Source organism: Delphinapterus leucas, chromosome 3, assembly GCF_059928025.1.
Source record: "Delphinapterus leucas isolate spDelLeu-1000000601 "Yukka" chromosome 3, BTC_Dleu_Yukka2, whole genome shotgun sequence".
Classification (NCBI taxonomy): Eukaryota; Metazoa; Chordata; class Mammalia; order Artiodactyla; family Monodontidae; genus Delphinapterus; species Delphinapterus leucas.
In genome coordinates, this window is record NC_143131.1 from 103,535,383 (window position 1) to 103,543,840 (window position 8,458).

General features: G+C 38.9%; 1 protein-coding gene across 1 annotated transcript in view; it reads left to right on the forward strand.

The window, feature by feature from the left end:
* CSNK1G3 (casein kinase 1 gamma 3) overlaps positions 1-8,458 on the forward strand; it is a 308,727-nt gene that overhangs the window by 229,740 nt on the left and 70,529 nt on the right. Inside the window, exon 15 of the mRNA XM_089909240.1 lies at positions 7,463-7,586. The gene's annotated coding sequence lies outside the window, so the exon portion shown is untranslated. The remainder of the gene's footprint in view (positions 1-7,462; positions 7,587-8,458) is intronic.

Here is an 8,458-nt window from a genome sequence, read left to right on the forward strand (position 1 = left end):
GTTCCTGTTTTACTGGTTGTTTGTCCTGAGGCTTCCAACACTGGAGTTTGTAGGCTATTGGGTAGAGCTGGGTCTTGGTGCTGAGATGAGAAACTCTGTGAGTCCTCACTCTGATGAATATTCCCAGGGGTCTGAGGTTCTCTGTTAGTCCAGTGGCTTGGACTTGGAGCTCCCACCACAGGAGCTTCCATCCGACCCTGGGCTTGCGAATCAAGATCCTGCAAGTGGTTCACTCTGGGGTTCCTCCTGTCTCCTTGGGGGTCAGAGTCCCCCAGCAGTGGCCGTGAGGCGCCCTAGTTGTAGGGAGATGCTAACTCCGCATTTTCCCACACCGCCATCTTGAATCTTCCTTTACTCCTTTTTTACTTTGACTTTAGTATCAGTTCTGGTAATTTGCAAATGTATTTAGGGCGTATAATTTTTTTTTCCAGGCTCTTGAGTAGTTTTAAAAACATTGAATTTATAATTGTATCTTAAGTTCCCAAGAAAATATCTGTACCAGATGCTTTGTTTAGGAGGTAGAGAGAGGGGGGTTGATATTTTGGATTGCCTTAAAAAAAATTTTTTTTAATTTGAAGTATAGTTAATTTACAATGTTTTGTTAGTTTCTGGTATACAGCAAAGTGATTCTGTTATATATATATTCTTTTTCATATTGAACTACTTTTTAAATATATTATTTTATTATTATGATATTTGGGTTTTCTAGCTTCTTTTTAAGTTTTATTTTGCTAAATATTTTCCATTTCATCTATATTTTAAAGCATACCCAGTATGTATTTATATCCATAATTCCCTCTCATTTGGAAAATTTCCCCACTTCTCATTTATGATCCTTTCTCATTTCTAATGTTTTAAAATTTAACCTTTTTTGTTACATTTGCCGAATTTTTGCCTATTTTGTCTTTATATAATACATTTTGAAACTTTCAAAGTAGGTGAGTATTTTTAGTGAAAGTTAGGAAAATGAGAGGGCTGAGGGGAGAAGATGGCATTATATGCAGAGAGGGACAACACATGCAAAAACATGCTGGCAAGAATAAGAAGTTGTGTGGGATAATGAGATAGAAAGGGGTGAGGTGAAGAATTTTGAGAAACATCCTAAAGATTAGGCAAGAAACTTCTGAGTTGAAACAGTATATGATGAGAAACAATGCAATGTTTATAAGCTTCAGAGCGTATAGAATAACTAGACTCTGAAGAAAAAATTTTTTTATCAGCTTTGTGTATATTGACATGTGGATATTGAAGATAGAGATGTCTTCTTGGAGTGTTGCTGCAGTACGTCCCGTGAGACGTTGTCTGCTGTGTTGTTTTCAAAATGGAATAACAGACCCAAAATGATTATTGAGGAGCATATGGTGCATATATGTGTGAATATATGTGTGTGGTTTTAGTGGTGGGGAAGAGAAATTTTAAAAATGGTAAGACTTTGAGAACTGGAAAGTGAGAAATGGTAAGACTTTGAGAACTGGAAAGTGGTATAATTAATAGTGATAATGAAGTTGGGTAGAGGTGCCTAATGGATGTTGTGAGGGGCTGGATAGAACCAGCTCAGGATGCATAGTCAGTGTGACATATTTAAGTGTAGAAGTTCTACAGATGTTCTAGAGACATGGATAAAATATTGGACCATGATCAGGGTCACCAATGACCTCAGGAGTCTGGCTACCCTAGGCTTCAGAAAGCACTTTCAGGTGATAGCTTTCTTGGCTTCTTTCAACCCTGAAATTAGAGTGAGTCCTGTTGTTTACAGGAGATTCTTACCGTGTGAGTGGGAGAAAGGTCAGGTAAATAAAAATTTTTTAATATGCTGGGAGATTAATATGCTTTACTTAGGGGTATCTGAGAATAAAGGACATCTTTTTGAGGGAAAACTCTGGGGCAAGAGAATAATGATATAGCTCTTGAATTCCTTCTGTTTTTTTGATAATCAACAGTTACATTCAATTTTGAAGGGAGGGCACCATGCTATGGTGGTCCTTTCTTGTATTCCCTGCCCTTGCTCTAGGAAGGCCAGAGACTATCACTGTGTAGCAGCTGTAAATGTAAACATTGAGGTCCAGTCCGAGGCTGTGCCATTATAACACTCTGACCTCCCTGTTTTAAGCCTAGTAATAGCTGTTGTTTTAAAACACAGCATTTAACAGCAGTTGTTTTCCAAATAATGTAACATGTTTTCCCCTACTCTAATAGCTTATTTAAAGAGCTATTTTCCCAAGTTACCCAGGGATGTTGGAAATAATTTCTGCATTTCCCCTGGCTTATATTCTAGTTGTCAAAAAGTCAAAACACAAACACTAACTGAACAGACTCAGTTACATCTCAACATGGTAATTGTTAAATCACTCAGTAGGAGGAAAACCAAAAAAAAAAAAAAAGTCACACAAGGAGTTATTGTTATGCATATGCATTTTTAATGTCTGATTCTCTGTATAACCTTAAATTACAATGCAGGTTAAATTTCCCTGGCTGATTTATAAGCATAATGTAAACTCTAGACACAGTTAATGATATTGCCATGTAAAACTGTTCTGTTGCAAACTAAAGACCTTGCTTAGCACTGCAAAGCTCTGGGCTCATTTCAATGTGATCATTGAGGCACTATGCAGAGATTATGCATTTATTGTATTTTTTCCATGAATACATGAATGAATAATAAGTTCAACAAACAAGAGTTTCCTACTGGGAATGTCAAACAAATCATTCTGCAAAGTGCTCTGAATTTCAATCAATCACTCTCCATAACACTTGTCCCGCTGAGGTCTTCAGTTTCAGCAGAGTCAGCACTTGGAAACACTACAAACAGTCATGGTAGGAGACACAGGGCCCAAGATTGCAGAAGACAGCACACCATCAGGCTGTCCTGTTGTTTTTACCCCGGCTGGGCCTCCTTGCTGAGGTCCCTACTGGTTGCCTCTGTATTGGTAGAGACCTAGAGCATTGGTGAATCATATTCCTATAATCTTGCTTCCACCATACCCCCGCTGTTACCCAGAAGCTGGAATCTAGAAGCTTTAATGGATAGCTTAGTGGAGGGGAAGTGTCCACTTGAGGTGAATGGACAAGACAGAGCAACATTACTTACATGTGGAATCTAAAATATGATACAAATTAACTTATTTACAAAACAGAAACAGACTTACAGACATAGAAAACAAACTTATGATTACCAAAGGGGAAAGGGGAGGGGCAGGGATAAATTAGCATTTTGGGATTAGCAGACACAAACTGCTATACATAAAATAGATAAACAACAAGGACCTATAGCACAGGGAACTATATTCAATATCTTATAATAGAAAAGAATATTAAAAATAATATATATATATATGAATCACTTTGCTATACACCAGAAACTAATGCAACATTGTAAATCAAGTATACTTCATTTTTATTGTTAAGTGAAAAAAAAAAGAGAGAAATGGTATTGCAACATTGTGACACTTTTAAGACCCAGATGAAGATGAATGGTGAGATTGGGTTATTGAGTGTGAAGACACCACAAAAGATTTGTTCAGAGAGCATGGAGTCTTTATTTTAGGACGTTATCACTTGAAGTTCTGAACTTGGATTTTGGTGCCTCTGTCTTGTGGAATCCTTATTTTCATTTTAAAGGGTTCACCACTACTCTTCTGGGGTCTTGATTTATACTGATGTGGGGGAAGGAGAGGCTTAAAGAAGAGGACAGTCCTTTATTTGGAATTGTTTGTCCACGGGTAGTTTTAGGACAGATAACTCTTTATATGGAGCTGTTTCCTCTTTCTGTCCTTTTGCCTACATTGTGACCTGAGGCAAATTCTCCTGCTGAAGTTGAGAACCTCCTGGGTGAGGCATGCCAGTCTGAGGTAGGGTTCCTATAGCTTGAGGTAGGATGCTCAGTCTGAAGAAACTTTCCGTGTACCAAGGAAGCTTGCTCTTTATCACTACCGGATCAATTAATACCAACAAATTCTGAGTGAATTCCAAAGGCTGTGGTAGTCAGAGTTTTACTTCAACATCAAGGTTCATCTTAGCTCCCTCTTGCCAATTGAATGTTGCTAAACAGTACAATTGCTTATGTTTTATTTATAGCTTCTAAAATAAGAATCTTATTCTTACTAACTATTATTATTCTGGCCATAGGGCCCATCCTATATCTGTGTGGATCAGATGTTGCTTGTCAACTTTCATAGTGTGTGGAGTGCCAAGCATAGTGATCACTTAATAAAAGTTGATTCTGTTCTTCTCTTTCCTATTCTTTTACACTCACTGTACAAACAAATACCACCAGTTGCAAATTTATCAAGTTTTGTTACAAAGATGCCTTCCCCACCAGGAATCTGATACGAATAAATAACGTGATTCATTGCATTTTCTGTAGAGAAAAGTGACTGGATGAAATATGATAAGCATTTCAACCTTCAGGGAAGGCTCTAGATTATTCATTTGGGGTTGGAGAGTGTTGCCCATTGAAACAGGCTCTCAGATTCCTATAATGGGCTGATTGCCTGACTGGCTGTATAGTATAAAATAGGTGACATCACCTTTGTAAGGCTCAGTTTTGTCATCTGTAAAATGCAGAAGTTGAACAGATTAGTTCCAAGGACATTTTGGTAATATAGCATAGTTTTTAGAGCAAAGATTATGCTTGATGTTCAAATTCTTGGAACCATTACTTACCCACTCCGTGCCTCAGAGTTCTCACCTGTGATAAGGTCATTCTAGGGATCAAAAGCATCGGTCTGTACAGTATAGAGTACTCTGCCAGGATGCATTCTGTAAATGTAAACTATTATTCTGATTCTGCCTTCTGTGGCTTTAATAATAATTAACAGTATTTAACAATAATATCTATTGATGTTTGAGTAGTTAAAATGGGCTGAATGTTATTTACGTTATCTTGTGAAAATATCACAATAAACCTACAACGAATGTACCGTAATCATGTCCATTTTACAAGTGAGGAAATGAGGCTGAAGGCTGAGCTAGTTCCCTATGGTCTGGCAGTTCGTTAGGAGCTGGACAGGACCCCAGGCCAGCTCTGCATGCCCGCCGTCCTTCCACTGTTGATTCTCACCCCACCCTCTCTCTCAGGGCTCTGCTGGAAGCAGACCAGCCTGCAAGGTTTGCTGGAAGACAAAGGCAGACGGAGTGAGGAGGGAGGCTCCTTTGCTTAGCTTGATGTTTCAGACTCTGAAAAATACTCTGTTGAATTGATTTCCACCAGTTTCATTGCTGACTTTGGCATTTGTTTCACATTTAGTCAGTGTTTATCTAAACGGGTTCCAGTTCCTTTCTTCGTCTACATTAATCCATGTTGACCTTGCTTCTGAATTAATTACAGTTCAGGTTGCCAGTATTGCTGCATTCCTCCTTTTCTCACACGCTTTCACGGCACCATTTGTTACCTTTTCAACCTGCTTTTCTTCTCTTATCTCTTCTGTCTCTGCTCCTTCTCAGGAAGAAAAGGTGAAAGCAGCTAACTCTGGCTTACGTTGTACCCTCAGAATTTCCCATTGTACCCTCAGAATTTCACGTGGTTCCCCTCTTTATTTTGTGTGTGTGTGTGTGTGTGTGTGTGTAAGAGAGAGAGAGACTGGGGGTAAGGGGAGAGAGAGAGATAGAGAGAGGAGAGAGGCACTGTACTGTCCTTTCTTTTGATTACCCACCAGAAATATACTCAGTGCTTCTGTGGTGAGTGACAACATATCCATTTCTTACTTGGGAATCCAAGCAGGCCCTGAATGATGGTAAGCAAGAGATAAAATCATGGCATAGTTCTCAAAGTCCACTTCAGCCATTTATTTCTAACAAGTCTTTGAAGTCAGGATTTGATGTCTAAGGAGAGTGCATTACACTCTCTGAGGAGCGGGGAGTCCAGTGCTGCTTCAACCAGAGGCAAGCATATTTACATAGTTGATTTATAAAGGCAAACACACTCTCGATTACTGATTATAGTGCTAGTTTTAAATAAAAATGTACATTTAATGCTTTATCAGCTCTAGTCCTCTGCCATACTTTTAATTATTCACCGTAAGATTGTGACTAAAGAGGCAATTAGCAGCTAGAAAGAACATCAGATTTATCTAAAGTGGGTTTACCTTTGAATCTCCAAATCCAATAGGTTAATGATTCTAATATTCTGCTCTCCTATCATAGCTACACAGTGAGGGAGAAGTTCATGTCTGGACCAGAGATGGAAGGGATTCCTATCTCACTTCACTTTGCAGTTCTCTCCCATTTCTCCTTCGGTAACTGATATGCACTGAGGTCCATGTGTGTTTAATGTTCATAGGGACATATGTCCATCAATATGGTGAGAGCTAACGAACAGGGCACTTTATTGGGGAATAAGAGTTTGAGGCATTCTGAACATGTTTTATCACTTATAAAAACATGTAAGGGTGAGACACATTGCAATTATTACCACTTAAGTCTAGAAATTACAAAAACACAGATCTCTATCAAACTGATTATAGATATATGAAAACCTCTCTATAAACCCCTCTTTTTTTCCATGAAACATTTTTTTGTTCTATTACGGTTTGTTGAGTAGTTTACTTGCTGCTGCTGCAATTGTCCCTATACTTCCGATTTTGTCTCCTCTGTCTCCCCTGTTTTAATGATCCATAGTTTTCTTTTTTAGAATTAAAATAGTCCATGCTGGTTGCACCTCTAAATGTTCTTTCTGAAGTGTCTGCGCACATACGTTATCATCAGAAGTCTCTCCTTGGATGTCTTTGTCCTTCAAAATGTCAGCACATTCCATTTTGATACTAGGGGTTTACTAGTTTGCCCTTAATCTGTCATCTTGTCCAAAGAACAGATTCTCATTCCTTCCTGTCAGTTGGTGTCACCACTTAGATATCCTCAGACCTCTCAAGCCCAACAAACTCAAAGTAAAACTCATGATCTCTTTCCTTTCCGTTCCAAACTCACTCCTCGCACTATGTTGTCTCTCTCAGTTAACAGCCTCATCACTTTTTACAACTGTCCTACTAGACACTTTGGAGTTGGTCACAGTTCTGTCTATTTCTCCCCCCCCCCCACCCCACCCCCAGGCACACTCACACTTCCCTTAGTTTTGAAGTCATACCAGTTCTGTCTGTGCTCTCTTCTACCATTTCAGGTTCTTATCATCTCTTCACTGGATGACCTCAGTATTCTCCTAACAGGAGCCCCTGTGTTCAGCCCCTTCTCTCTTAAATCCATCCTTCCAATAGATGGCAGGGAAGTAGTTCTGAAATTCATTGCTCATGTCATTCCCATTCCCAACCCTTGTGATGGCTCCCCTTTGCTTCAGTCCAAACTCTAAAACAAAGCATATAGCTCTTCTCATGTCACCTTCTATTCCCAGCATATCCACATGTCCGGCCCTACGCTGAACAAACTGCTCACTCTCACTGTTCTTTAAAATTAGCTTGCAATTTTATATGTCTGTGTTACTTTTTGACTAAAATGCTCTTCCACTTATCCATAGGAAACTGAAGTAAAGAGACCGTGTTTGTTTTGTCCAGTGTTGACTCCCAAGAACCCACCACAGTGTTGAGCATGGAATGAATACAGAGATGTAAACTCATTTACCCAAGGACACACAAACACAGGCAAGAAAGACCTAGTGTTTGGATCTGTTGACTCCCATCCTTCTATTTTTTTGTTCCAAAATATTTGATGATTGAAAGATTTGAGAAATCATGTTTCCCAAGTGGGGTCAAGGAGATTCATTGGCCTTTACTTGTTTAGCCCTGAGACTTTATACAGTATGTATCAAATGCAAGTTGACATTTTCCGTGGGCTACAGGAAAGACCTATAGGGAATACATTGGGTTTGATTCTTCTCTATGGTTCTAATATCATAAACATAACTATATTAGTGCTTCTCAGAATTTAATGTCCATCTAAATCCCCTGAGGATCTTGTTAAAATATGGATTCTGCTCTAAGAGGTCCAGTGACATCTGAGGTTCTGCATTTCTAGCATATTCTCAGTGATGGCCACAGTGCTGATACCTGGACACACACTTCAAGTAGCAAGGTGCTAGAAAATTATATGCAGCCCACCCGGGTTAACTAGTATTTTTCTCTGTTGCTAAGAAATTTGTTGAATTAAAAACAATTCTCTTCTCTATATCCCATGATAGTCTACAGAAATAAAGGTTTGATTATTATAATGATATGCAGAATGAATTATCTCGAGGCAGTATGATATCAATCAAACCATAGTAGAGATTGATGATAAACATGATGGGTGGGAATCAATGTCCATCTACAACAGCTCTCTTCTTGGATCTTATTTCAGAGGAGTTCTCTAAACTTCCAATTCTCCATGCCGAGGCAGTAATCATTGGTCAATACTTCTTCAAGGAAATCCTTAGTATCATTAATCGGAAGGGGCATCAAAACTAATCTGGAGAATGCACTGTGAAGATATTTGTAACTGCATTTTAATGAAAGCATGGTTCTTTCCCATTTCCCAG